An 18,400-nucleotide genomic window follows, 5' to 3' on the forward strand; every position below is an offset into this window, starting at 1 on the left:
GCCTCCTCTGTTGTCAGGAGATGCCATCCTGTCACCAGAAGCAGAATCCATCTGATTGGATGGCTGTCATAGGAATCAATCAATCGGGTGTTTGTTAAGCGCGACTACTTACCCGTAAGGGTCTCAAGGCGCTGGGGATCGCAGGTTCCAGTCCATCAAGGAGGGGGTCTGTCGAAGAGCCAGGTTTTGAGGTTTCTTGCGAAGATGGGGAGCGATGTTGTCTGTCTGAGGTGGAGCAGAAGGTTGTTCCAGGCTCTGGCCGTGTCGAAGGAGAAGGAGCAGCCTCCTGATCTGGTCTTTCTTGAGCGGGGGACCACGGCATAGGAGAGCTGGGCTGATTGTAGGGTTCTTTGGGGTGCGTGGAATTTGAGTCGGCTGTTCAGGTATGCTGGTCCGGTGTCGTGGAGGGCCTTGTGAGCGTGGGTTAGCATCTTGAAGGTGACTCTAGCTTCGATGGGGGGCCAGTGGAGTGTGAGCAAGTGCTGGGAGATGTGGCAGTCTTGGCAGGTTGAGGACCAGTCTTGCAGCGGCATTTTGGATGTTCTGTAGCTTGCGGGTGAGGTTTTTGTTTATTCCGGCATAGAGTGCGTTGCCGTAGTCAAGCCTGCTGGTGACCAGGGCATGAGTGATAGTCTTTCTGTGTTCAAGTGGGATCCATTTGAAGGTCTTACATAAGAGGCGGAGGGTGTGGAAGCAGGAGGACGAGACGGAGTTGATCTGGCGGTCCATTTTGAGCTCTTAGTCCAGGATGATTCCCAGGTTGCGTGCGTGGTCCGTGGGGGTGGGCGGGCTTCCGAGGGCAGGGGGCCACCAGGTGTCGTTCCAGGTGTCGGGGTTTGGGCCCATGATGGGTACTTCTGTTTTGTTGGTGTTTAGTTGTAGGCAGCTGTTTTTCATCCATTTGGCGACAGCTTCCATGCGTTCTCGAAAGTTGTGTCTGGTGGTGTTGGGTTTGTTGGATAGGCAGAGGATGAGTTGGGTGTCATCTGTGTATGACACAATGTTGAGTCCGTAGGTTCTGACGATGGGGGCGAGCAGAGCCAAGTAGACGTTGAAGAGCGTAGAGCTGATGGAGGACCCCTGGGGGACTCCGCAGGTGGTAGGTGTAGGGTCCGAGAGGAAAGGGGGGAGTCGGACCCGCTGCGTTCTGCCGGGGAGGGAGGAGTGGATCCATTTGAGGGCCTTGTCTTGGATCCCTGCGTCGTGGAGTCTGCGTATTAGGGTGCGGTGAGAGACTGTGTCGAACGCCACTGAGAGGTCGAGGAGGATGAGGGCTGCTGTTTCTCCTTTGTCCAGTAAGGTGCGGATGTCATCTGTTGAGGCGAGGAGGGCGGTTTCCGTACTGTGGTTTTCGCTGAAGCCGGTTTGGGAGGAGGCGAGGATGTTGTGCTCTTCGATGAATGTGGCGAGTTGGCTGTTGATGGCTTCCTCGACGACTTTCGCTGGGAACGGGAGCAGGGAGATGGGTCTGTAGTTTTTGAGTTCGGTGGGGTCCACCGAAGGTTTCTTCAGGAGGGGGTTGATTTCAGTGTGTTTCCAGTCATCGGGGAACGAGGCGGTTGCAAGGGAGTGGTTGATGGTGTGGCAGAGCATGGGTGCGATGGTGTGAGCGGCTCTGTTGAAAATGTGGTAGGGGCAGAGGTCCGTGGGGGCCCCGGAGAGGATTTACTTCATCGTCTTCAGTGTGTCTTCAGTGGTGAGGGCTGTCCAGTTGTCGATCGCTGGCTTCAGGGTGACGGGGGGTGGTTGGTGAGGAAAGAAGCAGGGGAAGAGTCATTCTACGCCCACAGTGGGGACATTGTACTGATCATTGACTTGCGCATACATCACCCACAGGACTGGAGGACTGTGGTTGTGAAAGCTGGACAATGGTCTGCAGGCTGGGGAAGTGTTGGGGCCTCTTAGTTTTTTCACCTTGTATCACCTAGTCAGCTTGATGAGAAGGGCTGGCAGGAGAAACAAAAGCATCCTTAGAAAATGTTGTACTTCACAGCCCATAATACTCAAGCCACCGTAAAGAGATGGTCCAACCTGGTGGATTCTTCCTGCCGTTCCACGTAAGGTCAGCGCCTACAGGGCTGTTTCAGATGAACTCCAGCAGAACACACCTCGAGGTTGGATTGCAGTCCTCCCTTGTAGGCGCCTCTGGCCTTGGCTTGAAGCTCTGGTTTTTATGGGTCCCCACGAGTCTTCAAAGGACCATGGCTTGTACCCTACCTTCTTTGTAGGGGTCCCCATGAGCCCTCAAAGGACCTAGGCTGCATTCCTGCCTGGGTTGTAGGGGTTCCTATGAGTCCATTCAGGACCTTGGATTGCAGCCCTACATGGTTCGCAGGGGTCCCCATGAGTCTTTGAAAGGCCTTGGCTTGCAGCTCTACCTGGTTCGTAGGGGTCCCCATGAGTCTTCCAAGGACATTGGCTTGCAGCTCTACCTGGTTCGTAGGGGTCCCCATGAGTCTCAAAAGGGCCTTGGCTTGCAGCCCTACCTGGTTTCTAGTGGTCCCCATGAATCTTCAAAAGACCTTGGCTAGCAGCTCTACCTGGTTTGTAAGGGTCCCCATGAATCTTCAAAAGACCTCGGCTTGCAGCCCTCCCTGGTTTGCAGGGGTCCCCACGAATCTTCAAAGAACATTGGCTTGCAGCTCTACCTGGTTTGTAGGCTCCCCATGAGTCCTCTTAGGACCTTGGCTTGCAGCTCTGGTTCGTAGGGGTCCCCATAAGTCTTCAAAGGACCTTGGCTTGCAGTTCTACCTGGTTCGTCGGGGTCCCCATGAGTCTTCAAAGGACCTTGGCTTGCAGCTCTGGTTTGTAGAGTCCCCATGAGTCTTCAAAGCACCTTAGCTTGCAGCCCTACCTGGTTTGCAGGGGTCCCCATGAATCTTCAAAGGACCTTGGCTTGCAGCCCTACCTGGTTTGTAGGGGTCCCCATGTGTCTTCAAAGGATCTTGGCTTGCAGCTCTGGTTTGTAGAGGTCCCCATGAATCTTCAAAGAACATTGGCTTGCAGCCTACCTAGTTCGTAGGGGTCCCCATGAATCTTCAAATGACATTAGCTTGCAGCCAACCTGGTTTGTAGGGTCCCCATGAGTCTTCTAAGGACCTTGGCTTGCAGCCCTACCTGGTTAGTAGCGGTCCTCATGTGTCCTCTTAGGACCTTGGCTTGCTGCTCTGGTTTGTAGGGGTCCCCATGAGTCTTCAAAGGACCTTGGCTTGCAGCCCTGCCTGGTTTGTTGGGTTCCCATGAGTCTTCAAATGACATTGGCTTGCAGCCCTGCCTGATTTGCAGAGGTCCCCATGAGTCTTCAAATGACATTGACTTGCAGCCCTACCTGGTTCGTAGGGATCCCCATGACTCTTTGAAGAACATTGGCTTGCAGCCCTACCTGGTTCGTAGGGGTCCCCATGAGTCTTCAAAGCACCTTAGCTTGCAGCCCTACCTGGTTTGCAGGGGTCCCCAGGAGTCTTCAAAGGACAAATGCTTGCAGCTCTACCTGGTTTGTAGGGTCCCCATGTGTCTTCAAAGGATCTTGGCTTGCAGCTCTGGTTTGTAGGGTCCCCATAAATCTTCAAAGGACATTGGCTTGCAGCCCTACCTGGTTTGTAGGCTCCCCATGAGTCTTCAAAGCACCTTAGTTTGCAGCCCTACCTGGTTTGCAGGGGTCCCCATGAATCTTCAAGGGACATTGGCTTGCAGCTCTACTTGGTTTGTAGGATTCCGATGAGTCCTCTTAGGACCTTGGCTTGCAGCTCTGGTTCGTAGGGGTCCCCAGGAGTCTTCAAAGAACCTTGGCTTGCAGCTCTGGTTTGTAGGGTCCCCAGGAGTCTTCAAAGGACCTTGGCTTGCAGCTCTGGTTTGTTGGGTCACCATGAGTCTTCGAAGGACATTGGCTTGTAGCCTGTCTGGTTGGTAGGGGTCCCCATGAGTCTCCAAAGGGCCTTGGCTTGCAGCTCCACCTGGTTTCTAGTGGTCCCCATGAATCTTCAAAAGACCTTGGCTAGCAGCTCTACCTGGTTTGTAAGGGTCCCCATGAATCTTCAAAAGACCTCGGCTTGCAGCCCTCCCTGGTTTGCAGGGGTCCCCACGAATCTTCAAAGGCCATTGGCTTGCAGCTCTACCTGGTTTGTAGGGTCCCCATGAGTCCTCTTAGGACCTTGGCTTGCAGCTCTGGTTCGTAGGGGTCCCCAGGAGTTTTCAAAGGACCATGGCTTGCGGCTCTGGTTTGTAGGGGTCCCCATGAGTCTTCAAATGACATTGGCTTGCAGCTCTGGTTTGTAGGGTCACCATGAGTCTTCAAAGGACCTTGGCTTGCAGCTCTGGTTTGTAGGGTCCCCATGAGTCCTCTTAGGACCTTGGCTTGCAGCCTACCTGGTTTGTAGGATCCCCATGAGTCTTCAAAGCACCTTAGCTTGCAGCCCTACCTGGTTTGTAGGGTCCCCATGAATCTCCAAAGGACATTGACTTGCAGCTCTACCTGGTTTGTAGGGTCCCAATGAGTCCTCTTAGGCCCTTGGCTTGCAGCTCTGGTTCGTAGGGGTCCCCATGAGTCTTCGAAGGACATTGGCTTGCAGCCCTACCTGGTTTGTAGGGTCCCCATGAGCCCTCTTAGGACCTTGGCTTGCAGTTGTGGTTCGTAGGCGTCCCCAGGAGTCTTCAAAGGACATTGGCTTGCAGCTCTGGTTCGTAGGGGTCCTCACGAGTCTTCGAAGGACATTGGCTTGCAGCCCTACCTGGTTTGTAGGGTCCCCATGAGTCCTCTTAGGACCTTGGCTTGCAGTTGTGGTTCGTAGGCGTCCCCAGGAGTCTTCAAAGGACATTGGCTTGCAGCCCTACCTGGTTCGTAGGAGTCCCCATAAGTCTTCAAAGCACCTTAGCTTGCAGCCCTACCTGGTTCGTAGGGGTCCCCATGAATCTTCAAAAGACCTCGGCTTGCAGCCCTCCCTGGTTTGCAGGGGTCCCCACGAATCTTCAAAGGCCATTGGCTTGCAGCTCTACCTGGTTTGTAGGGTCCCCATGAGTCCTCTTAGGACCTTGGCTTGCAGCTCTGGTTCGTAGGGGTCCCCAGGAGTTTTCAAAGGACCATGGCTTGCGGCTCTGGTTTGTAGGGGTCCCCATGAGTCTTCAAATGACATTGGCTTGCAGCTCTGGTTTGTAGGGTCACCATGAGTCTTCAAAGGACCTTGGCTTGCAGCTCTGGTTTGTAGGGTCCCCAGGAGTCTTCAAAGGACCTATGCTTGCAGCTCTGGTTTGTAGGGTCACCATGAGTCTTCGAAGGACATTGGCTTGCAGCCTGTCTGGTTGGTAGGGGTTCCCATGAGTCTCCAAAGAGCCTTGGCTTGCAGGCCTACCTGGTTTCTAGGGGTCCTCATGAATCTTCAAAAGATCTTGGCTAGCAGCTCTACCTGGTTTGTAGGGTCCCCATGAGTCTTCAAAGCACCTTAGCTTGCAGCCCTAACTGGTTTGCAGGGGTCCCTATGAATCTTCAAAGGACATTGGCTTGCAGCTCTACCTGGTTTGTAGGGTCCCCTTGAGTCCTCTTAGGACCTTGGCTTGCAGCTCTGGTTCGTAATGGTCCCCAGGAGTCTTCAAAGGACCTTGGCTTGCAGCTCTGGTTTGCAGGAGTCCCCATGAGTCTTCAAATGACATTGGCTTGCAGCCCTACCTGGTTTGTAGGGTCCCCATGAATCTTCAAAGGACATTGCCTTGCAGCCCTACCTGGTTTGTAGGGTCCCCATGAGTCCTCTTAGGACCTTGGCTTGCAGCCTACCTGGTTTGTAGGATCCCCATGAGTCTTCAAAGCACCTTAGCTTGCAGCCCTACCTGGTTTGTAGGGACCCCATGAATCTCCAAAGGACATTGACTTGCAGCTCTACCTGGTTTGTAGGGTCCCAATGAGTCCTCTTAGGCCCTTGGCTTGCAGCTCTGGTTCGTAGGGGTCCCCATGAGTCTTCGAAGGACATTGGCTTGCAGCCCTACCTGGTTTGTAGGGGCCCCATGAGTCCTCTTAGGACCTTGGCTTGCAGTTGTGGTTCGTAGGCGTCCCCAGGAGTCTTCAAAGGACATTGGCTTGCAGCTCTGGTTTGTAGGGGTCCTCACGAGTCTTCGAAGGACATTGGCTTGCAGCCCTACCTGGTTTGTAGGGTCCCCATGAGTCCTCTTAGGACCTTGGCTTGCAGTTTTGGTTCGTAGGCGTCCCCAGGAGTCTTCAAAGGACATTGGCTTGCAGCCCTACCTGGTTTGTAGGAGTCCCCATAAGTCTTCAAAGCACCTTAGCTTGCAGCCCTACCTGGTTCGTAGGGGTCCCCAGGAGTCTTCAAAGGACCATGGCTTGCAGCTCTACCTGGTTCGTAGGGGTCCCTATGAGTCTTCAAAGCACCCTAGCTTGCAGTTCTACCTGGTTTGTAAGGTCCCCATGAGTTTTAAAGCACTTTAGCTTGCAGCCTACCTGGTTTGCAGGGGTCCCCATGAATCTTCAAAGAACATTGGCTTTGAGCCTACCTGGTCTGTAGGGTCCCCATGAGTCCTCTTAGGACCTTGGCTTGCAGCCCTACCTGTTTGTAGGGTCCCCATGTCTTCAAAGGACCTTGGCTTGCAGCCGTACCTGGTTTGTAGGGGGTCCCCATGTGTCTTCAAAGGACCTTGGCTTGCAGCTCTGGTTTGTAGGGGTCTCCATGAGTCTTCAATGGACCTTGGCTTGCATCCGGCCTGGTTTGTAGCGGTCCCCATGAGTCATCTTAGGACCTTGGCTTGCAGCTCTGGTTTGTATGGGTCCCCATGAGCCTTCAAAGGACCGTGGCTTGCAGCTCTGGTTTGTAGGGGTCTCCATGAGTCTTCAAAGGACCTTGGCTTGCAGCTCTACCTGGTTTCTAGGGTCCCCCTGAGTCCTCTTAGGACCTTGGCTTGCAGCCCTACCTGGTTCGTAGGGGTCCGCATATGTCTCCAAAGGGCCTTGGCTTGCAGCCTACCTGGTTTGTAGGGTCCCCATGAGTCTTCAAAAGACCTTGGCTTGCAGCCCTACCTGGTTTGTAGGGGTCCCCATGAGTCCTCTTAGGACCTTGGCTTGCAGCCCTACCTGGTTCGTCGGGGTCCCCATGAGTCTCCAAAGGGCCTTGGCTTGCAGCCTTACCTGGTTTGTAGGGGTCCCCATGTGTCCTCTTAGGGCCTTGGCTTGCAGCTTTACCTGGTTTGTAGGGGTCCCCATGTGTCCTCTTAGGACTTTGGCTTGCAGCTCTACCTGGTTTGTAGGGATACCCCTGAGTCTTCAAAGGACATTGGCTTGCAGCTCTGGTTTGTAGGGGTCCCCATAAGTCTTTAAAGGACTTCGGCTTGCAGCTCTACCTGGTTCGTCGGGGTCCCCATGAGTCTACAAAGGGCCTTGGCTTGCAGCTCTGGTTTGTAGGGGTCCCCATAAGTCTTCAAAGGACCTTGGCTTGCAGACCTACCTGCATGTTACCCGACAAGCTGATATATGACTTGAGCCTACACCCAAGCCTGATTCATCTGTTTGCAGCCACGCCCAGGGTCTTGGCTTGCAGTTGTGGTGCTTCCCCTTTTATTACCTGAAGACCCCAATGAATCACAATCGGAAACCATGGACCCCGAACCAATTTCTGCAATTAGAGCCTCAACAATGATAGACAAAAATACATCAACACCATATGAACTGAACACATCTAATTTCTTCAACAACTGAATATTTAATTGTGAGAGCAATTGCACACCGGTTTAAGACCTAAATTTCAGAAATGGCACTCTGCCTGTGGAAGTACTTCAGAAGTGGTAGTCTGCATGTGTAAACATTTCAGAAGTGATACCCTGCCTCTGGAAGTATTTCAGAAGTGGTACTCTGCCTGAGAAAAGATTTCAGAAGTGGTACTCTGCCTGCGGAAACATTTCAGAAGTGGTACTCTGCCTGTGGAAGTATTTCAGAAGTGATATTCTGCCTGTAGAAGTATTTCAGAAGTGGTACTCTGCCTGTGAAAATATTTCAGAAGTGATACTCTGCCTCTGGAATTATTTCAGAAGTGGTACTCTGCCTGAGAAAAGATTTCAGAAGTGGTACTCTGCCTGTAGAAGTATTTCAGAAGTGGTACTCTGCCAGTGGAAGTATTTCAGAAGTGGTGTCAAAAGTGGTACTCTGCCTGTAGAAGTATTTCAGAAATGGTACTCTGGCTCTAGAAGTATTTCAGAAGTGGTACTCTGCCTGTGAAAACATTTCAGAAGTGGTACACTGCCTGAGGAAACATTTCAGAAGTGGTACTCTGCCTGTAGAAGTATTTCAGAAGTGGTACTCTGCCTGTGAAAACATTTCAGAAGTGGTACTCTGCCTGTAGAAGTATTTCAGAAGTGATATTCTGCCTGTAAAAACATTTCAGAAGTGGTACTCTGCCTGTGAAAACATTTCAGAAGTGGTACTCTGCCTGTAGCAGTATTTCAGAAGTGATATTCTGCCTGTAGAAGTATTTCAGAAGTGGTACTCTGCCTGTGAAAACATTATAGAAGTGGTACTCTGCCTGTAGAAGTATTTCAGAAGTGGTACTCTGCCTGTAGAAGTTTTTCAGAAGTGGTACTCTGCCTGTAGAAGTTTTTCAGAAATGGCACTCTGCCTCTAGAAGTATTTCAGAAGTGGTACTCTGCCTGTGAAAACATTTCAGAAGTGGTACTCTGCCTGTAGAAGTATTTCAGAAGTGGTACTCTGCCTGTGGAAGTATTTCAGAAGTGGTTTCAGAAGTGGTACTCTGCCTGTAGAAGTATTTCAGAAATGGTACTCTGCCTCTAGAAGTATTTCAGAAGTGGTACTTTGCCTGTGAAAACATTTCAGAAGTGGTACTCTGCCTGTAGCAGTATTTCAGAAGTGATATTCTGCCTGTAGAAGTATTTCAGAAGTGGTACTCTGCCTGTGAAAACATTATAGAAATGGTACTCTGCCTGTAGAAGTATTTCAGAAGTGGTATTCTGCCTGTAGAAGTTTTTCAGAAGTGGTACTCTGCCTGTAGAAGTTTTTCAGAAATGGCACTCTGCCTCTAGAAGTATTTCAGAAGTGGTACTCTGCCTGTGAAAACATTTCAGAAGTGGTACTCTGCCTGTAGAAGTATTTCAGAAGTGGTACTCTGCCTGTGGAAGTATTTCAGAAGTGGTTTCAGAAGTGGTACTCTGCCTGTAGAAGTATTTCAGAAATGGTACTCTGCCTCTAGAAGTATTTCAGAAGTGGTACTTTGCCTGTGAAAACATTTCAGAAGTGGTACTCTGCCTGTAGCAGTATTTCAGAAGTGATATTCTGCCTGTAGAAGTATTTCAGAAGTGGTACTCTGCCTGTAGAAGTTTTTCAGAAGTGGTACTGTGCCTGTAGAAGTTTTTCAGAAATGGCACTCTGCCTCTAGAAGTATTTCAGAAGTGGTACTCTGCCTGTGAAAACATTTCAGAAGTGGTACTCTGCCTGTAGAAGTATTTCAGAAATGGTACTCTGCCTGTGGAAGTATTTCAGAAGTGGTACCCTGCATGTGAAAACATTTCAGAAGTGGTACTTTGCCTGTGGACGTATTTCAGAAGTGGTACTCTTTCATGGAAGTATTTCAGAAGTAATACTCCGCCTGTGAAAACATTTCAGAAGTGGAACTTTGCCTGTGAAAACATTTCAGAAGCGGTACTTTGCCTGTGAAAGTATTTCAGAAGTGGTACTCTTTCATGGAAGTATTTCAGAAGTAGTACTCTGCCTGTGAAAACATTTCAGAAGTGGAACTTTGCCTGTGAAAACATTTCAGAAGTGTTACTCTACCTGTGGAAGTATTTCAGAAGTGGTACTCTTTCATGGAAGTATTTCAGAAGTGGCACTCTGCCTGTGTAAACATTTCAGAAGTGGTACTGTGCCCGTCGAAGTATTACAGAAGTGTTACTCTGCCCATGGAAATATTTCAGAAGTGGTACTCTGCCCGTGGAAGTATTACAGAAGTGTTACTCTGCCCGTGGAAATATTTCAGAAGTTGTACTTTGCCTGTTGAAGCATTTTAGAAGTGGTACTCTGGCCATGGAAGTATTTCATAAGTGGTACTTTGCCTTTTGAAGTATTTCAGAAGTGGTACTCAGCCTGTGAAAACATTACAGAAGTGGTACTCTGCCCGCGGAAGTATTTCAGCTCTGCTGAAAGTGCACACATGTTCCCCTTTCCAATACAAGGAGTGTGGGTGCTTGGAGTCTGGAGGTTTCTGGCCACGTCAAGCAGTGGATGGGAAAAGGTGCAGCCTGGGAGGGCCTTTTGGGCAGGCTACCTGCGCATCCATTCCCAGAGCGGTTAGGTCAGAGTTTTGGGAGCCCAGCTCTGGAACACTTTTCCTCTTCAGCTTCCTTCACTGAGTATGATGCCTGTGTAAATCACAAACGTCATCTCCTCTGCCCTGGTCTGTCTCACCTCTGCCTAAGACTCTGTGACACCGGAAGCTTCACTTACAACTGGTGTAGGGCTGAGTGAGGGACTCAAAAAACCACACATTCCAAGAGGTCACAGGAGGAACCAGAGACGGCGGCCATGGGGCACCCAATGCCACGAGTGTGCAAGCTGTCGAGAGCCACTGATATGCCTTCTCTTCGGTCATTTCAAGAGGTCACAGGAGGAACCAGAGACGGCGGCCATGGGGATCTCAATGCAATGAGTGTGCAATCTGTCCAGAGCCACTGATATGCCTTCACTTCAGTCATTTCAAGAGGTCACAGGAGGAACCAGAGACGGCGGCCATGGGGCACTCAATGCCAGGAGTGTGCAAGCTGTCCAGAGCCACTGATATGCCTTCTCTTCAGTCATTCCAAGAGGTCACAGGAGGAACCAGAGACGGTGGCCATGGGGCACTCAATGCAGGAGTGTGCAAGCTGTCCAGAGCCACAGATATGCCTTCTCTTCAGTCATTCCAAGAGGTCACAGGAGGAACCAGAGACGGCGGCCATGGGGCACTCAATGCCAGGAGTGTGCAAGCTGTCCAGAGCCACTGATATGCCTTCTCTTCAGTCATTCCAAGAGGTCACAGGAGGAACCAGAGACGGCGGCCATGGGGCACTCAATGCCAGGAGTGTGCAAGCTGTCCAGAGCCACTGATATGCCTTCTCTTCAGTCATTCCAAGAGGTCACAGGAGGAACCAGAGACAGTGGCCATGGGGCACTCAATGCCAGGAGTGTGCAAGCTGTCCAGAGCCACAGATATGCCTTCTCTTCAGTCATTCCAAGAGGTCACAGGAGGAACCAGAGACGGCGGCCATGGGGCACTCAATGCCAGGAGTGTGCAAGCTGTCCAGAGCCACAGATATGCCTTCTCTTCAGTCATTCCAAGCGGTCACAGGAGGAACCAGAGACGGCGGCCATGGGGCACTCAATGCCAGGAGTGTGCAAGCTGTCCAGAGCCACTGATATGCCTTCTCTTCAGTCATTCCAAGAGGTCACAGGAGGAACCAGAGACGGCGGCCATGGGGCACTCAATGTCAGGAGTGTGCAAGCTGTCCAGAGCCACTGATATGCTTTCTCTTCAGTCATTCCAAGAGGTCACAGGAGGAACCAGAGACGGTGGCTATGGGGCACTCAATGCCAGGAGTGTGCAAGCTGTCCAGAGCCACTGATATGCCTTCTCTTCAGTCATTCCAAGAGGTCACAGGAGGAACCAGAGACGGCGGCCATGGGGCACTCAATGCCAGGAGTGTGCAAGCTGTCCAGAGCCACTGATATGCCTTCTCTTCAGTCATTCCAAGAGGTCACAGGAGGAACCAGAGACGGCGGCCATGGGGTACTCAATGCCAGGAGTGTGCAAGCTGTCCAGAGCCAGAGATATGCCTTCTCTTCAGTCATTCCAAGAGGTCACAGGAGGAACCAGAGACGGTGGCCATGGGTCACTTAATGCCAGGAGTGTGCAAGCTGTCCAGAGCCACTGCTATGCCTTCTCTTCAGTCATTCCAAGAGGTCACAGGAGGAACCAGAGATGGTGGCCATGGGGCACTCAATGCCAGGAGTGTGCAAGCTGTCCAGAGCCACTGATATGCCTTCCCTTCAGTCACTCAGAGCTGCTCGTGGTGTGTAAAGAAGCCGAGCCTACGACAGTAGACATCCCTGAGTACCAACCTCAGCGAGGTATGGTAACTGAGGAGCCCTGGTTTATTGTCCCTTGACCTGCCTTGTGCTTTTTTCTAATGCTGGAGCGAGGGTGGCACCAGCCTCTGGCACCAGGCCATGGTACCAGGCCCTGGCACCAGGCCATAGCACCAGCCCCTGGCACCAGGCCATAGCACCAGCCCCTGGCACCAGGTCATAGCACCAGCCCCTGGCACCAGCCCCTGGCACCAGGCCATGGCACCAGGCCATGGCACCGGGCTTTGTTATGAAAGTGATGGCCTTCACACTCCAGGAGTAGAGTTGATTCCTGCTGGCTACTACCAGTTGTGCTAATTCCTGGACAGTTGCTGATCTCTCACACTTTCACCCTCACCCTAATGTCCAATGAGTAGTTGGAGCTGGTGGTCCAGCGCCCCCTCAGACTCCCAGAGGCACCAACACCAGGGCCTTCTGACAGATGGACACCTGTGAGACGTCTCCGTGGGTGCAGCACCACTACTATAGCTGCCCTACACTGAACATTATAAAAGCAGTAGAGTTGGTATCTAGTCTCAAAGGACATGAACCTTTGCACGCCTAGACCCCCACTGCAGGCTCCCAGTAGCCATCTGGAACTGGGAGAAAGTGCACCATACATATCTCATTTGCAGGAGTTGTGCCGGACCCCTGGTTTATGGGTGGGCGTTTCATGTAACACGTTGTTGTAATACTCAGCAGCAGGCGCCTCAACCCACTGGGTTATTCAGCTTATTACACCCAGATTCAGAGACCACTGACAGTGTGAGATGCGTCATATGGAAGGCTCTAAATCGACCTCTGTAGACACCTGTAGCCCATTCTCTGAAGTGTGTCAACACACGGGCGGGGGTCGGAGGTGTTGTAGAGAAGTGAAGGATACAAGCACGGTCCCATTGGAGGGCACAGCCCATAAGATTCTAGCGCTTAGCTTTTGAACACTATAAGTACGGTTGACGTCAGTTGTCGACCATAAAAGGTGTCAACGTTCTGATCTTCTGTATTTGGAACCTTTAATGCAGAACCTAGGATAGAAAACCTGCAAGCCCCAGAACTGTGCCCCCTGCTGGACCTAAGACAGTGCCCCCTGCTGGACCTAGGACAGTGCCCCCCGCTGGACCTAAGACAGTGCCCCCCGCTGGACCTAGGACAGTGCCCCCCGCTGGACCTAGGACAGTGCCCCCTGCAAGACCTAGGACAGTGCCCCCTGCTAGACCTAAGACAGTGACCCCACTGAACCTAGGATAGTGCCCCCAGCTGGACGTAGGACAGTGACCATGCTTGGGCCTAGGACAGTGACCCCTGCTGGGCCTAGGAGAGTGACCCCTGCTGGACCTAAGACAGTGACCACTGCTGGACCTAAGACAGTGCCCCCTGCTGGACCTAGGACAGTGACCCCTGATGGGCCTAGGACAGTGACCCCTGATGGGCCTAGGACAGTGACCCCTGCTGGGCATAGGACAGCACCCCCTGTTGGGCCTAGGACAGCACCCCCTGTTGGGCCTAGGACAGCGGCCCCTGCTGGACCTAAGACAGCGCTACCTGCTGGGCCAAGGACAGTGACCGCTGCTGGACCTTAAACAGTGGCCCCTGCTGGGAGTAGGACAGTGGCCCCTGCTGGGAGTAGGACAGTGGCCCCTGCTGGGCCTAGGACAGTGACCCTTGCTGGGCCTAGGAAAGGGACCCCTGCTGGGCAGAGGACAGTGCCCCCTGCTGGGCGTAGGACAGTGCCCGCTGCTGGTCCCGGGGCAGTGCCCCCAGCTGGACGTAGGACAGTGACCATGCTTGGGCCTAGGACAGTGACCACTGCTGGGCCTAGGAGAGTGACCCCTGCTGGACCTAAGACAGTGACCACTGCTGGACCTAAGACAGTGCCCCCCCGCTGGACCTAAGACAGTGCCCCCTGCTGGACCTGGGACAGTGACCCCTGATGGGCCTAGGACAGTGACCCCTGATGGGCCTAGGACAGTGACCCCTGCTGGGCATAGGACAGCACCCCCTGTTGGGCCTAGGACAGCACCCCCTGTTGGGCCTAGGACAGCGGCCCCTGCTGGACCTAAGACAGCGCTACCTGCTGGGCCAAGGACAGTGACCGCTGCTGGGAGTAGGACAGTGGCCCCTGCTGGGAGTAGGACAGTGGCCCCTGCTGGGAGTAGGACAGTGGCCCCTGCTGGGCCTAGGACAGTGACCCTTGCTGGGCCTAGGAAAGGGACCCCTGCTGGGCAGAGGACAGTGCCCCCTGCTGGGCGTAGGACAGTGCCCGCTGCTGGTCCCGGGGCAGTGCCCCCTGCTGGACCTAAAACAGTGCCCGCTGCTGGGCCTAGGAGAGTGACCCCTGCTGGGCCTAGGACAGCGCCCCCTGCTGGACCCAGGACAGTGACCCCTGCTGGACCCAGGACAGTGCCCCCTGCTGGACCCAGGACAGTGCCCCCTGCTGGGCCTAGGACAGTGACCCCTGCTGGACCCAGGACAGTGCCCCCTGCTGGACCCAGGACAGTGCCCCCTGCTGGGCCTAGGACAGTGGCTCCTGCTGGACCTAAGACAGTGACCCTGGCTGGAACCAGGACAGTGCTCCCTGCTGGACCTAAGTCAGTGCCCCCTGCTGGACCCAGGACAGTGCCCCTGCTGGGCCTAGGAGAGTGGCTCCTGCTGGACCTAAGACAGTGACCCCTGCTGGGCCTAGGACAGTGCCCCCTGTTGGGTCTAGGACAGTGCCCCCTGCTGGACCCAGAACCCAGGTCAAGCAGCAGCTGGGACAAGTCCTCGTCAAACTCCCTCCACTCACCTGCGTCATAATCCAGCACTTAACTTGAGACTGTGGATACCCAGAGCACAGACTTACATCTCACAAACTCTAGAGGGCTGCCCCTCTGCCCACATCTGTAGACATAAAAAGCCCTCCACTTGTCCCCCATAACTGTCTTTCACCCCAAAGGAAATGCAGGCTTAAACTCAAATGGTCCTGAAGAGATGGAACTTGCACACCGTTGACATGAACTGAGATTCAACTATTAAACGTGTGTTCCGCGTGCGACAGGGGTATCGGGGTCTGAGCAATCGGCGGTACAGTACCATGGATAAAAAGCGATGCCCACCTGGGTAACGTGACGTCCCCCGGTGGCACAGCCAGTCTCCAATGAGGAGGTTAATTCACTTCTATTTAGTTAAGAAGCAACAGGTGGACATTGAAGGAAATGCTGGCGAGACCAAGATGGATGAAAGGTACTCCCACATATCAGCACACGATTCCATGCCTGAACTGTAATAATCGCAACATCATCAAAGGCAACTTTATGAGCCACCCACCAAAGGCAACAGAATCAAACGGAAAGTCAATGCTACCTCTGACACCAAAAACGTTGTTTACTTTTTGAAATGCCCATGCGGACTGGGATACGTGGGGAAAACTGAACGTAAAATGAGACTGAACGAACATAAAAGCAACACCAGAAACTTGTATCAGAAATCCACGGTTGCCGCACATTTCTTGGAGTCAAAGCACAACATTAGCCAACTCAGATTCCAGGTACTTGAACCTGTCGGAGCACGTGAAGGTAGGAACAATCACAAATACCTTCTCCAAAGAGAAACCTTTTGGATTACATTGCTGGACACTTTACACCTAATGGACTTAATGACCGGGCTGAATATAGCTGTTTTCTGTGAACCTCTTTCATTTAATTTTCTTTCCCTCGTGTTTCTTTTCTTCGCGTTTTACATTAATTTGAGTCACCGGTTCTATTGGGTCTTAATTTTATTGTTATTTCAATCCTATTTCATTTGATCTTCCTTTCTGGTCCGTTCAATGCATCTCATTGGTTGTGCGGATGGACCATCCTAACATGGCCCCAATTTTTCACCATCAGTTTGACTTTGTTGATTCTTGTTATCTCGTTCTCTCCGACTCGTTTTACATACCTTCCTCATTCCTAATCTTTATTTTATCCCTCCTAGCATGCCCCATGCCCAAAGTTATATCTTTATATTGGTGCTCTTGATACTTTCAGGACGCCCTGTCGTAAGGATTCTTTCTACCACCCTGCCTACCAACATCACTCGCACATCGGCCCTCACTCACTGGATGCCTTCCTGCTGTCGGAACCACGGGTAGCGCTGGGTCAGAGTTCCTGCACGCCCGGTTATTTTCACTATCCTAATACATGCCACACGAATGGGTTACTTTCTCCTTGGTGGAACCGTCCGGCCAGAGCTCTGCTCGCCCGGTTATTTTCACTACCCTTGTGATGCATGCCACACGAATGGGATACTGTCTCCTTGGTGGAACCGTCCGACCATAGTCCTGCACGCCCGGTTATTTTTACTATCACTATGATGCATGCCACAGGAAAGGGATAATATCTTCGTGGCGGAACCGTCCGGCCAGAGTTTCTGCACGCCCGGTTATTTTCACTATCCTTGTGATGCATGCCATACGAATGGGATACTTTCTCCTTGGCGGAACCGTCCGGCCAGAGTTCCAGCACGCCCGGTTATTTTCACTATCTTTGTGATGCATGCCACACGAATGGGATACTTTCTCCTTCGCGGAACCGTCCAGCCAGAGTTCCTGCATGCCCTGTTATTTTCACTATCCTGATGCATGCCACACTAATGGGATACTTTCTCCTTGGCGGAACCGTCCGGCCAGAGTTCCTGCACGCCCGGTTATTTTCACTATTCTTGTGATGCATGCCACACGATTGGGATACTTTCTCCTTGGTGGAACCGTCCGGCCAGAGTTCCTGCACGGCCGGTTATTTTCACCATCCTGATGCATGCCACACTAATTGGATACTTTCTCCTTGGCGGAACCGTCCGGCCAGAGTTCCTGCACGCCCGGTTACTTTCACTATCCTGATGCATGCCACACTAATTGGATACCTTCTCCTTGGCAGAACCGTCCGGCCAGAGTTCCTGCACGCCCGGTTATTTTCACTATCCTTGTGATGCATGCCATATGAATGGGATACTTTCTTCTTGGCGGAACCGTCCGGCCAGAGTTCCTGCACGCCCGGTTATTTTCACTATCCTTGTGATGCATGCCACACGAATGGGATACTTTCTCCTTGCGGAACCGTCCGGCCAGAGTTCCTGCACGCCCAGTTATTTTCACTATCCTCATGCATGCCACACGAATGGGATACTTTCTCCTTGGCAGAACCGTCCGGCCAGAGTTCCTGCACGCCCGGTTATTTTCACTATCCTTGTGATGCATGCCACACGAATGGGATACTTTCTCCTTGGCGGAACAGTACCGCCAGAGTTCCTGCATGCCCGGTTATTTTCACTATCCTTGTGATGCATGTCACACGAATGGGATACTTTCTCTTTGACGGAACCGGTGGAACCGTCCGGCCAGAGTTCCTGCACGCCCGGATATTTTCACTATCCTTATGATGCATGCCACATGAATGGGATACTTTCTCCTTGGCGGAACCGTCCGGCCAGAGTTCCTGCACGCCCGGTTCTTTTCACTATCCTTGTGATGCATGCCACACGAATGGGATACTTTCTCCTTGCGGAACCGTCCGGCCAGAGTTCCTGCACGCCCAGTTATTTTCACTATCCTCATGCATGCCACACGAATGGGATGCTTTCTCCTTGGCAGAACCGTCCGGCCAGAGTTCCTGCACGCCCGGTTATTTTCACTATCCTGATGCATGCAACACGAATGGGATACTGTCTCCTTGGCAGAACCATCCGCCAGAGTTCCTGCATGCTCGGTAATTTTCACTACCCTTGTGATGCATGCCACACGAATGGGATACTTTCTCCTTGGCGGAACCGTCCGGCCAGAGATCCTGCACGCCCGGTTATTTTCACTACCTTTGTGATGCATGCCACACTAATGGGATACTTTCTTCATGGCGGAACAGTACCGCCAGAGTTCCTGCATGCCCGGTTATTTTCACTATCCTGATGCATGCCACACGAATGGGATACTGTCTCCTTGGCGGAACCCTCCGGCCAGAGTTCCTGCACGCCTGGTTATTTTCACTATCCTTGTGATGCATGCCACACGAATGGGATACTTTCTCCTTGGCGGAACCGTCCGGCCAGAGTTCCTGCACGCCCGGTTATTTTCACTATCCTGATGCATGCCACACTAATGGGATACTTTCTCCTTGGCGACACCGTCCTGCCAGAGTTCCTGCACGCCCGGTTATTTTCACTATCCTTGTGATGCATGCCACACTAATGGGATACTTTCTCCTTGGTGGAACCGTCCGTCCAGAGTTCCTGCACGCCCGGTTATTTTCACTTTCCTGATGCATGCCACACAAATGGGATACTTTCTCCTTG

General features: G+C 52.4%; 1 protein-coding gene across 1 annotated transcript in view; it reads right to left on the minus strand.

Annotated features, from left to right (window-relative positions):
* The window catches only part of SPAG17 (sperm associated antigen 17), a 1,802,643-nt gene that overhangs the window by 1,022,105 nt on the left and 762,138 nt on the right, over positions 1-18,400 (minus strand). The window lies entirely within an intron of this gene.

The sequence above is a fragment of the Triturus cristatus genome, chromosome 8 (assembly GCF_964204655.1).
Source record: "Triturus cristatus chromosome 8, aTriCri1.1, whole genome shotgun sequence".
NCBI classification, from domain to species: domain Eukaryota; kingdom Metazoa; phylum Chordata; class Amphibia; order Caudata; family Salamandridae; genus Triturus; species Triturus cristatus.